Source organism: Antechinus flavipes, chromosome X, assembly GCF_016432865.1.
Source record: "Antechinus flavipes isolate AdamAnt ecotype Samford, QLD, Australia chromosome X, AdamAnt_v2, whole genome shotgun sequence".
Lineage (NCBI taxonomy): Eukaryota > Metazoa > Chordata > Mammalia > Dasyuromorphia > Dasyuridae > Antechinus > Antechinus flavipes.
Window position 1 is genome coordinate 15,302,009 of NC_067404.1, and position 12,741 is coordinate 15,314,749.

Consider the following 12,741-nt stretch of genomic DNA (forward strand, 5'->3'; position numbering starts at 1 on the left):
AGTTCACTGTCCCTCAGACTGTGGGAGGGCTGGACTAGAGTCAAAACAAAAACTTGGTTTTGTGGGCCTTTACATAAAGAAACTTCCTAGCCCTGGGGGAGGGGGACAATCGTCCTCAGCTGCTACATCTGGCCCGCGGGCCGTAGTTTGAGGACCCCTGCCCAGGGACCGTGACTGGAAAATGGGAGTTGATGGATTGAGAGCTGAGAATGGAGTGGAAGCTGTGGGCCGCAGAAGCTTCCCTTTGCCCTCCATCACCATGTTCCTCTTCTGGGCTCCTGCTGTCTTCCTCTGGGGAACTATTTTGGCCCAACTGCAAACCCTTCTCCCCCCCCCTCAACACGTCAATTTTAGGTACTTCTTGAGACTCAACTCCAGCTGAAAATCCACCCCTTCCATGATGACTGATCCCCGTGCCCTTGGTGCGGAGGCCGAGTGCCTCACTCTGGCCTCTGCTGCTGGAAACCGGGAAGGGAGATGGGAAGAGGAGAAGGTCCAGGGCCTCGTTGGCCCTGCTTCTAAGCAGTGTGGTGGAAGTCAAGGAAGGACACTCACCGAAGGACGGCTGGGTCGTGGAGGGGTTTGTGCTAGGCCCGGGAGGATGGGGCCGGCCCATGGGAACAGAGCTCCAGAGCTGAAAGGGCCCAAGGAGCAGAAGGGACTCGGTTCCAATCACATGGGGATCCTAGGTCTAGAGCTGGAAGGCCATCTAGTCCAATTGTCTCACATTACAGGGGAGGAAACTGAGGCCTAAGGGGACGATCATCCAGAGGACGGAAAGGGAGTCCTCAGAGGCCATTTTGCTCAATCCACTCATTCTCTATTTCAGGAAACTGAGCTTTACAAAGGGGAAGACACCTGCTCGAGGACACACCCATAGTGAGTAGCAGAGTGGGGATTTGAATCCAGGTCCTCAACTGACCAGCACAGAGGGAAGCACCAAGGGAGAAGGCTGCCCTTGGAACCAGAACACTGTTGAAGCAAGGGGAGGGCGTGAGCAAAGCTGTGTATGAGGAAGACTCCATTGGCCAGGATGTGAAAGGTCAGAAGGCATGGAGACCTTATCTTAGGGTGACATGTTCCAATCCCATGTGATCTCGGCCGGGGCCTTTCCCCTGCCCTTTTTTCTTTTCTGTGGCTTGGTAGGGGTAGAGATGAAGGAGGGGTGAGCAGCCGAGTGGCTCCGTCATCCTGATGACCCTTCCCGCCCCCAAACTCTGACCCTGGGACTCTTCTCCTAGAAGGAACCTGCTTTGCTCTCCAGCTCTCTCCCTCCTTCCCCCACGGGGCTCCCCAAACCTCCTCGATGCTTTGCCCTCACCCTTGGGGCAGAGACGCTCCCCCGGCCAGACGCAGACCTCCCTGGTCATCAAGGGCCAGATCTCCTCTTCCCTGTCTATGCCGCGGAGGCCGCGAGCTCGGGGCTCTCGGGAAGCAGCAAATCCGAGAAGCAGCCAGTCTGTGAAAAAGCGGCAGGCGGGACGTGGCCTAAGGGGCCCGATCGGGAGACACGGGAATCCCGAATGTCCCATTTGGAAAGAGCTCAGAGGCACCCACCCAGTGTAGGAATCTTTGCCGCGGCACCTGACAGGTGGCGAGCCAGTCTCCGCTCTGAGCCCTCCAGGGACAAGGAGCTCACTCCCTCTCAAGGCGGCCGGGGCGGCCCGAACATTCTTCCTTCCATGGAGACACGTTGCCTTTGTAGCCTCCACCCCAAGTCTGCTCTGACCTTTGAGGCCACAGAAAACAATCCTATTCCTTCTCCCTATGATTTTTATTTAGACAGCATTTGTGATCTCATTGGTATAGAGAACTCCCAGTGAGAAAAATTCCTCTAGGAGGGATCATGGCATCTCTCCAACAGCAAGAATGTTATGGAGCTGCTGTGGGTCCTATAAAGCTCGGGGTCACACAGCCAGTCCGTGGGTGAGGTGGAACTCGAACCCAGGGCATCCGAACTCGGACACCGTACCAAGCTACCTTTCTTAGGATGACCCTTCACAAATTTAAGATGACTTCCTTTTCTCCATCCTAAGTCTCTTCTAGCTGAAAAACCATGCCCGGCTCTTCCGATCTTTCCTCAGGGGCCATGGCATTCCCTTGCCACCTTGGGCGCTTTCTAACCTATCTTTTTTTTTTTAAACTTTTTATTGACGGTAACCTATCTCTTTTAACCCGCCCAGATGTGAACCCAACATGGCGGATGTGCCCCGCCCGGGGCTGGCAGGGGAATCGTGGGATTTCTCTAGCTTGGAATTTGGGGGGCTCTGGCTCCTTTGCTTACCCTATGGCTCTGCTATTTCCTAAGGAGCTTAAACCCATGCCCCCCTTTCTGTATGAACTGCTAGCTGAGGGTCACCCCCTCGCCCTCCATCCCACATTCTCTCAGCACTCATGTCTGTTAAAATGGTTTTTTGGCATCGATCGGGTCATAACATCACATCGGCTAAGTCCCCCAACTCCGTGCCCTGGGACGCGTGTCGTCTTAGGCTTCGTCCAAGTCAGGACGGATCTAGGTTCTGGTCCCACCACTGCCGGTCACTCACGACATGACCTTGAGCAAGTTACTTGTCATTAGAAAAATAAAGGAGTTTCCCCAAATGATGGCTAAGTTTCTTTGGCCCTTCAGTCTGATTCTAACAACTCTCTTTTCCCCGATCACCTCTGCTCTCATAGATGCAGTTCAAACTCCAGCTCTGCCACTCATGACCCGTGAGATCTTGGACAAGCCCTTTCCCTTCTCTTGAGCTCAGTTTCCTCCTCTGTATTGGACTAGATGGTTCCTTCCAGCTCTAAATCCATGATCCTCTGTCTTCCTACAACACTTGGATCCCAAAATGGAGGGGTTGACCTCTGAGGTCCCTTGCGGCTTTAGATCTGGGATCCTATGTGTGACCTTAGGCCCCTCCTTGGGCCTCCGTTTCCTCCTTTGTAAAATGGAGGGGGTTAGATTTGATGGCCTCTTTCTAGCTCTAGGTCTAGGCTCCTAAGGCAAATCTGGGATCTCACAAGTGAGACCATTCTTCTCTGGGAGCTGGGAGGCAGGATGAAATCTCCACAAGGCCGGACTAGGAACAACATATAGAAGTAGTAAGAGGTGCCTCTAACACTTGGGGGCTCTCCTCCCACAATGCATTGCTTTAAGTCTGCTCTGCCTCACCTTGCCTTCTATATTATAAGAGAGCAGGGACTGTCTTAGATCTTCTGAATGTCATGAGAAACCAAGCTTATTGCCGGGCAGGTGGTCGGTGCCCGATAAGAATGAGATTTGTTGATACCTTGAAGCAAAGAGATCTCTTGAGCAGTCTGTCTTAGGATCACAGAACAGAGTCGGAAGGGATGTCTGAGGCCATCGAGTCCAGTCCCTTCCTTTTACAAAAGAGGAAACCGTGGCCCCAAATCACACAGGTAACAAGCATCTGAGGTGACTGAAACCCTTGTCTTTCCACTTCACCATGACGCCTTGGATATTGGGTCCAGTTGACCTGGTTTTTGAGGTAACTGGTTGGGGAGAGAGGGGGAATTTCCTACCCAATCATTGTATAGAACGAACACCCAGATAGCCCAGTGGCTAGAGTCAGGAAGACTCCTCTTCCTGAGTTCCAATCTGACCTCAGATGCTTACTGGCTGTGTGACCCTGGGCAAAGTCATTTAGCCCCATTTGCCTCAGTTTCCTCATCTGCAGAATGAGCTGGGGAAGGAAATGGCAAACCACTCCAGTATCTCTGCCAAGAAAAGTCCAAAATGGGATCACGAAGAGTCAAACACGACGGAAGCTATTGAACAAACAACAGTAAAGAGCGTATGGAGATATGGCTAGGGTATCATTGACCAGCCGGGCTTCCTAACTGGCTAAGAGTGACTCTAAATGTGTAGAATGGATGAAGGAGCTCCAAGCAAAGCACCCAGGTGGACCAATCCCCAAACCATCAAGGTGGGGTGGGCCAGAGGGGAGGAATTCTGGAAAAGAAGGGGCCGAATTTTGGAAACGAAGGGGCCGAATTCTGGAAACGAAGGGGCCGAATTCTGGAAACGAAGGGGCCGAATTCTGGAAACGAAGGGGCCGTTCTTCTCTGGAAGCCACAAGAGAGATGAAATCCCTAGAAGGCAGTTCTAGAAGCAATGGGCGGAAGTAGCGAAGAGGGGAATCTAAGTCGGCTAACAGGAATAACTTCTAATGCTTCATGCTCTCCCAGGGGTTCACGGACAGCCTAGGGAGGCGGGGGGAATTCTAGGAAAGGCAAAATGATTACCTGTTGGCTGTGTTGTCAAGGAGATCGGTAGGCAGGCATGGGCCGGATTGGATGTTCCTAGGTGCCTAGCTTCAAGGGATTGGGAGAGGCTGGGCTAGACTTGGGAATTTGAGTTAAGGATTAGTTTAACAGGTTTAGGTGTCGTTGGGGCTGAGATCGGAGAGAATTCTTTTAAGAGTCTCCAAGCGGAGGGGACGAGGCCGCGCGGACCGTTCACATAGCACGATCCCCATGGTTACCAAGGGCATGTGTTTTTGAGATGGGGGCTGGGGGCTCTCTGGGGCCAGGGTTAGAGAGGAGTAACCAGAGAACTGGAAGAGAGGTCTGGGGAAGGAGGGGAGGGAGAACAGCTCACAAGGGGGCCGAGGATCAGAGGAATTAGAGCTGGGAGGAACAAGCTAAGAGGAGCCAAGCCCCTCACGTTCCTCTGAGGCCCCCCAGGGATAGGCTCGGCCCTCCAGCGGCCCCTTGGCTGGAAGCTATTTTGGCCAAAGTCCTTGCTCGCAGCAGGGCCTTCTCTTCTGGCACACAGGTGAAGGCTCCATGGCTTTGTTTTTGTTTTTCTTTATGCTCAGCTCAGTGCATTGTGCGAGTCTCTCGCGTGTGTTTATTGAGTGTGTGTATTGTGTGTATTGTGGAGTGGATCTCGTATAGTGTGTATGTCCTGTAGAATGCGTGTAGTGCACGTTATATGTACTGTGGTACCTATAAGTACGTGTGTTTGTGGTATGTGTGTTGTGGTACATATATTGTGTAGCATGTATGCATAAGTGTGTGTGTATTGTGTGTGTGTGTGTGTGTGTGTGTGTGTGTGTGTGAGAGTATGAGTGTGTGAGTGTAAAAGAGCATAATGGAAAAAGCTCAGGAGTTGGAGGCCCTGGGTTCTAGCCCTTCCCATCTGCTGGGTCGTGGCCAAGCCTCAGCTCTAGCTCAGGACCCCTGGCCAAATCCCTTCTGGGGCCCGGGCCTCAGTTTCCTCCTCCGTCCAAAGAGGGCTTGCTTCAGACAGCCTCAGAACCCCCTTTGCTTTTGCCGTCCCAAGATCCCATGACCGTAAGATGGCACACCTCTCTCCACAGCTGAGAGCTTCTCCTCTCCCCAATCTCTTCCTCCCTCCCTCTCCTTCCCATTCCTTTCCCTGCTGATGCGTGGGCAGGAAAACCATTCCCTGCAGGCGGCATTCCCAGGCCAACCTCCAACCCCACCTACCCAGCAGAAGGTCTGCAGGCAGGAGAGAGGCTTCCAGCAGTTCTGGGCAGCTCTCCTACTGGCTCAGGCTGGAAGGGACTGGCTTAAGTTGGCAGGCCTCCAGCCCGGCCCAGCCCGGCCGGAGCACACCTCTTGAATGGTAGGCACCAAGTCCACCAGCTGAGTGCCCCCCCCCCCATGAATCCTGCAAACTCCATCCCTGGGTAGAAGGCTCAGCGGAGCCACCGCCCAGCCAGCCGGCCTGAGCTTCGGCGACTCAGTGTCCTTGTTCCCCAGCCCCGGGCCGGCCTATATCGCCCACCAGACCAAAGTTGAGCTCCCTTGCCCGGCAGGCAGGGCCTTTCTGAATCCCGTACCATCCTGCCTTTCTGCTCCCGTGATATTCCAATCCTTACGTCCTCGGCTCCACGCAGCCTGGACTTGGCTCGTTCTCGGAACACGCTTCCTCTTGCAGTCTAGAAGTCACGTCCCCTCTCCCAGCCAAAGCCCCCACAAGGCCTGATGACATCTCTCTCAGACGCAGCTGCTAAACTAGAAACTCAGCCTCTTAACTGACTGTGTTTTGCCCAGGGAAGTACTTAATACGAATTAAATTTAATTAAGCGTCAGAAGGGGGTAGCTAGGTGGTGCAGTGGCTAGAGCACTGGGCTGGGAATCAGCAAGATTCATCTGCCCGAGTTTCAATCTGGCCTCAGACACTTGGTAGAGGTGTGAGACCCCGCGTAAATCACTTAACCCTTTTGCCTCAGTTCCCTCATACGTAAAATGATCCGGAGGAGGAAATGGCCAAACCTCCCCAGCATCTTTGCAAAGAAAACCCCAGATGGGATCCCCAAGAGTTGGATCGGATGGAAAAATAACTGAACAACAAAAGAGTTTAGCTCCCATTCTGCTACTTACTACGTGCAGTCTTGGGTTATTCATAGTTTCTCTGGACCTTATCTGTAATAAGAGGAGGATGAGCTCTCCCAGCCCCAGCCCCAGCCCTGACCTCAGAACACAAGATAGAAGCCATCGAGAGCAGTGGGAGTAGTGTTGGATTTGGACTCGAAGGCCCCGAGTTCAGCGTCCCTCCTCCCCCTGTCCCACTGAGGTGATCTTGAGTACATCAAGCAATCTCTCTGGGACCCAGCTTCCGCTCTGTAACACAAAAGGTTGGGCCAGATGACCTTCAATGTTCCTTCTAGCTTGAAATCTGGCATTTGGTGACTTAGCTAGACTCGGGCAACATTTTATTGGACTTTTGTTTCGGCCGCCCAATGGGGAGAGTTACATTGCTCAAGCTGGTAGATTGCTAACCAAAAAGGGCCCATCATCCCCAGGGGAGTCGGCGCTCAGAGCATTGAAAAGCGACAGACGTTTATCCACGGACAGGCACTCTCACAAAAAGGTGGCCAAGAAACACAACCTCTCCAAGTCGAGACCCTTCCCTCCAAGGGTCGAGACCCTCCTCTCCAAAATCCTCCTCTTCAAACCAGGGTCTCCTCCAAATTAAGACCCTCCCCCCCAGAGGCCAAGACCTTCCTCTCCAAGGCCAAAACCCTCCTCTCCAAACCAGGGTCTCCTCCAAATCAAGACCCTCCTCTCCAGAGGCCAAGACCCTCCTCTCCAAGGCCAAGACCCTTCACTCCAAACCAGGGTCTCCTCCAAATCAAGACCCTCCCCCCCAGAGGCCAAGACCTTCCTCTCCAAGGCCAAAACCCTCCTCCTCCAAACCAGGGTCTCCTCCAAGTCAAGACCCTCCTCTCCAGAGGCCAAAACCCTCCTCTCCAAGGCCAAGACCCTCCACTCCAAACCAGGGTCTCCTCCAAATCAAGAGCCTCCTCTCCAGAGGCCAAGACCCTCCTCTCCAAGGCCAAGACCCTCCACTCCAAACCAGGGTCTCCTCCAAATCAAGACTCTCCCCTCCAGAGGCCAAGACCCTCCTCTCCAAAACCCTCCTCTTCAAACCAGGGTCTCCTCTCCAGGACTAAGGCCCTCCTCTCCAAGGCCAAGACCCTCCACTCCAAACCAGGGTCTCCTCCAAATCAAGACTCTCCCCTCCAGAGGCCAAGACCCTCCTCTCCAAAACCCTCCTCTTCAAACCAGGGTCTCCTCTCCAAGGCCAAGACCTTCCTCTCCAAAGGTCAAGACCCTCCTCTTCAAAACCCTTCCCTCCTTCTCCAAGTCAAGACCCTCCCTTTCAGGGGCCAAGACTTTCCTGTCCAAGCCAAGGCCCTTTTAGGGACAGATGAAAGGCTCAATCACCTTTCAGGTGAACTGGAGTTCTTGATGATCAGCCAACTTTGGGATTCAGAGAGGAGTCTTTCCTGAGGGGGACCCTGCCTTTCCATGGACCTCCAGCCCAGCCCCTGTGGTCCCAGAATGAGTACAATCTGTACTTTCGTACTCTTGCTCCTGCCACCCAACTATAAGCGCTAAAGTTAGGTGGCGTGCCTCATCGGCCCGGGAGTTAGGAAAATTTGGGTTCCAAAGCTGCCTCGGTTGCTTTATTAGGTGTGTGACCCTGGACCTGGGCCTGAGAGTCCTCATCTGTCACAGAAGGGGGGACAGACTTGCTTCTGAATCTCTCTTCCTATGAATGAGAGCCCCAGAATGAAGTCTTTGGATTTCTATCAAGGAATTCTCGGCCCTATCCCGTTCTCAAAGCAAAATGCATTGAAATTCATCCTAATTTAAACATCCCAACCAAACCCCTCTAGTTAGAACTAATTGGAAAAGGTCAGTCTTCCAGGGAAAAATCTTTCACAGTATTTGAAAAGAATGTTGATGTCATTACAAATACCCCAACTCTAACTTAGACCTGAGGGAATTGACTTTAATGAAGAGATGAAAATCATTTCAAAATCAACACACGAGTCGTTCGCGTGGAAAATGGTTCCTCTAGCACCGAAGCGGCCCCTCCACTGTGCATCCAGCTCCCAAGCTCCTTAGAGATTGATGGCAAAGGCCTTTAGCAGCCTCTGGCCCGAGGTCCAGAGAAGGTGGAGGGCCCGGGGAGGGTGCTATTAAGGGATGGGGGAGCCAAGCCTAGAGCCCGGGGTCCTCTGAGTCCACCCCCAGGCTGGGGGTCTTTCCATCCCAGGGAAGGAGGCTTTTTGTGGCCAGGGGAGCTAGCCGGTACCTCGAGGCTCCGCTTGGGTTTTCCCTCGGCCTGGTGAGGCAGCTCGGGAGACACACCGGGGTCCCCTCTGGAGGATTACTACAAAAATGTCAAGTGGAGACAAAGCCCACTTTGAGGGGGTGAGTTGATGATTATCCAATTGCATTCTGGGAGACAGACAGACTTGGATTCTCGACTCGGTTCTGCCATGAACTGGCTGTGTTATCTTGGACAAGTGATTTCTCTTTTCCAGCCTTCTGTCTCCTGATCTTTGGAAGTTGCTATGAAAAGCAGAGGGGAACCATGGCAGAGTTCTCTAATACATACCTCCCACCGAGCAGCAAGCTGAAGAGACCTAGAAAATGTTTATGGGCAGCAGGGGAGCCTCGATTTTCACCTCGCTGCTAGCCCCTCCTGCTTTTCCTCTCACTGCATCTAGGCAGAGCGCCTTCTGTGAAGAGGTGACAAAGGCACTACTGGGGGGGCCCAGATCAGGATCTTGGGTGACGTGAGCATCTGGGGGGCCGGTCGCGGAGGAGGAGACCCCGGGATTACTGCCGTGCTCCAAATAGGCCATGACTCCCTCAAACGAGTTCCCCATGAGGGGCAAAGCGTGTCCCCTGAATAACAATTCTTCTAGGCTAGGGTCTGTGTTCTTTGGGGAAAGGGGTGGTTTGTGTTCGGAACGATACAGCGTGAGTAGTGGACGAGGAGAAGGCCGGAGCCCCGGTGATATTATCAAGGAAAAGGGCTCTGGGGCCACGCCACCTCTCAGGCTTCTGTTCTAGCATCCATAATGCCTAGCATGTGTTAATGTCGAAATAAGCTCTGCCTTCTGTGAGATGACCTCGTACTCAGACTCGGATCTGGGCCGGAAGAGACCAGAGCAACCATCTGGTCCGACCCCTACCTTTTACAAAGGAGGGAGCTCGGACCCGGGAAAGGAGTGGGACTCATTCAAGGTCACACATAGCACCGAGGAGTCAGAGCTGGAAGGGACCTCGGAGACCATATAGGCCAGCTCCCTACTTTTACAGAAGAGAAAGCTGCCTAGGAAAGGAAATGGCTAGTTCAAGGTCACACAGTGCATCCCCAGCATTCTCTGCAGCCATTTTCTCATCCACTCCCTCGGGTAGTAGCTACTTCTGTGCCTTATCTTCGCCACTCATCATTTCACCAGGGCAGAGAGCAATCTTGAGCTATGTTCCCAGTGCCTGGCACATGGTGGGTACTTTAAATGAAAGTATTTGGGGGAGATGAATGTCCTTAGCAAACAGGGGATCCTGGGATTACTCTCCCTAGGGGAGGGGAACTAGCTTGGGTCCAGCTTGGGCTCCAAAGAGAGGCCGCTAGCCTCCCCAATTATAGAGTGAGACCCTTTTCCAGGGGGGAAAACATTTTACAGTTGAAAGGGAGGCCCAGAAAGGTCCTGGAGTTACAGGGGCAGGGTTCAAATTGGGGCACTGTTACTGTGTGACCTTAGGCAGTTACCACCTCTGGGTCTCAGGGGAACTGACCAAACGGCTTTTGAGTTATCTGGTTCAAATCCCAACCCAGTGCATTCGCACCTCGCGGGACCCTGCTCAAGCCCCTACTTGAGCCTCAGTTTCCTCCTCTGTCAAATGGGGATTGGCCTGGCCACGGAAGGTCCTTCCAGCTCTCTAGATAGGATTCTGTGAAAGTCCTTCACCTGGCAAGTATCAGAAGCAGGACCCAGAGACTGCCTTTAATTCGAGATAGCAGGGGTGGGAGTGGAAGTGGGGGTGGGGTTGAGTGGCGCCTGGCTCATTCACCCTAAGGGGGACTGCCCTTTCTCTGGGCCTCCGTTTTCTCCTCTGTAAAAGAAGGCTAAAAACGGCGCCACACTGGGGGGGGGCAGCGCCCTCGGTTGGGAGGGCGCCCCGGCCCGGCCCGGTCAAGGGCTTGGCCAGACGTGGGCCCCAGGCCGGGCTCTCGCAGCAGCTGCGAGGGGGGGTGGGGGGGGGAGGTGTGGACAAGCAGGTATTGTGAACCGCCCTCTGCGCGTCCGCGAGGAGGGGGCCCGGGTCCGTGCATACACGCGCACACGCGCAACGCCCCGCACGCACCCGCCGGTTCCCTTGACGATTCGGGACGTGCGTGGGCGTGCGTGACCGCATCCCCCGCCCCCGGCGCCAAGCTTGGGGGGTCGGGGCAGGTGGAGCGGGGCGGAGAGCGCGCGCGCGCGCCCCCATCCCCGCCCGCCCAGAGCGTTCCTCCGGGCCGGGCAGCCCCCGCCCGCCCCCGCCCGCCCCCGCCCGGCCCGGCCCGGCCCGCAAGCTCCCACTCTCCTGCTCGCTCGCACGCACGCACGCGGCCGGTAGCCCGCACGCTCGCGCAGGGCATGCAGGTGCGCCTCCGCGGCAGGTACCTCAGACATCCATCCGGGCCCCCCCCAGCCGCGGGGGCGGCCCGGGCCGCGCGCTCTCCGAGCGGGCGGGGCAGCAAAGCCGGAGCCACGGCGCCCCCACCATTGGCCTTGACCCGATCGCGCTAGGCCGGCCGTCCTCTCCCCAGCATCCCGGCCCCCGCCCTGTGCCATCCCAGCACCAGCCCCCAGCCTGGCCACACGTACCGCGCCCCCCCCCCCCATCCTTAGCCTTGCGCCCTGAGCAACGAGTACTGCCCCCCCACCCCACCCCCCCCGATCTCAGTCCGGGCATTTTCTGGTCCTAAACTGCACCAGGGACTCCCACACTGCACCCTGACTTTCAGCCCTGCATGACGTCCCCGTACTACACCCAGGCCCCCCAAACGCAGTATGGCTTCCCTCACAGTCCTTTGGTACCCAGCACTGTCTCCCCCCCTCATACTATTCACTGCTTGTCCCTCTTCCTCTCTCCCCTCTTCCCCCCCCCCCCCCCAGTCAACATCCCTGCATCTGTGATACCCTTCTTCCCCCACCCCCTCCCCCGGGTTTCCTAGAGCCCAGCTCCATCCCCATGGCCCGATCTCCAAGCGTACACGCAGCCGCTGTTTCTCCAGCTCCAACACCTAGGTGTAGATTTCAAGAGCTGGGGTGCTGAGGGGGGAACTTGGGCCAACTGGGGGCTCAGGGCGAGAAGGACTTACCCGGCCATGGTCACCGGTCCAGGCAGCAGCGGGATCTTGCGGGTGGGGCGGGGTTGTGAGGCTTTGGGGGAAGGCTAAAATAAAATACAGTAATAAATAAAATAAGATAAATCCCCGGAGAAAGGCCAGGTCTCGGCCAATGGGGTTGGGAAAAAGAGGGGGGGTGAGGTGGGGGTGGGGGAACAGAGGAAGAGAGGGATGAAGGAGAGAGAGAAAGGGGAGGGGGGAGAGAGAGAGAGAGAGAGAGAGAGAGAGAGAGAGAGAGAGAGAGAGAGAGAGAGAGAGATGGGAAAAAAGAGAGAGAGACAGAGGGCGGGGGCGGGGGTGGCTGCCGCCAGCGTCCTTCCACTACATACATACGGCACCGGCACCGGACGGGTGGAGACGCGACACGCCACGCAGGTCTCCAGCCGCAGGTCTTCAGCCGCAGCTCTGAGATCTCTAGGAGGGAGGACACGGACAGCCGGAGGGGAGGGGAGGGATGGGGTGGTCTGTGGAAGACGGGAGAGGGGGTAGTGGAGGGTGGGGGAAGGGGAGGGGAAGGGAGAGGGTGGTCCCTGGAAGGAGGGAGAGGATGGTAGAGGGAGGGGAAAAAGAGGGTGGTCCCAGGAAGGGAGGGAGGGTAGGCTGTTCTTGGAGGGAGGGTGACTGGGTGGTCCCTGGAAAGGGAGGGCACTAGAGAGAAGGTGCTCCCTGGAGAGAAGGGGAGGAGAGATTGGTTCTGAGAGGGAGGGTGAGCCATGGAGGAAAAGAAGGTGGGCTATAGACACACGAAGGGAAGAGCCGGTGGTCCTCGGAGAGAGGGAGGGGGGTGAGGGCTTCCCTAAAAGGACAGAGAAGGGGAGAGCCTGGAGGGGGATGAGGGAAGAGCGGGAGTTGCCCCTTCTTAGGTCCAAGCCTCCAAAATACTTGGGTTTTGATTGATGGGTTCCTAAAAGGAGCAAGAAAGTGATTTATGTGAATCGAAGGACACGTTTGGGTGCCCGGATGGAAGCCTGGCATGTTGCTAGTGCTCTTACCGCACCCCCTCCCCAAATTATTTTCGATTTCATTTGCATATATTTTGAATTGGATTATCCGCGTCC

At 55.4% G+C, this 12,741-nt stretch overlaps 1 long non-coding RNA gene across 1 annotated transcript in view; it reads right to left on the minus strand.

The window, feature by feature from the left end:
• Window positions 1-12,494, minus strand: part of LOC127542299 (uncharacterized) — a 36,295-nt gene extending 23,801 nt beyond the window's left edge. The window contains exons 1-2 of the long non-coding RNA XR_007948625.1: window positions 12,013-12,494; window positions 11,657-11,730 (exon numbers count right to left, since the gene is read on the minus strand). This is a non-coding gene — a long non-coding RNA (uncharacterized LOC127542299). The remainder of the gene's footprint in view (window positions 1-11,656; window positions 11,731-12,012) is intronic.
• Window positions 12,495-12,741: the final 247 nt, after the last annotated feature.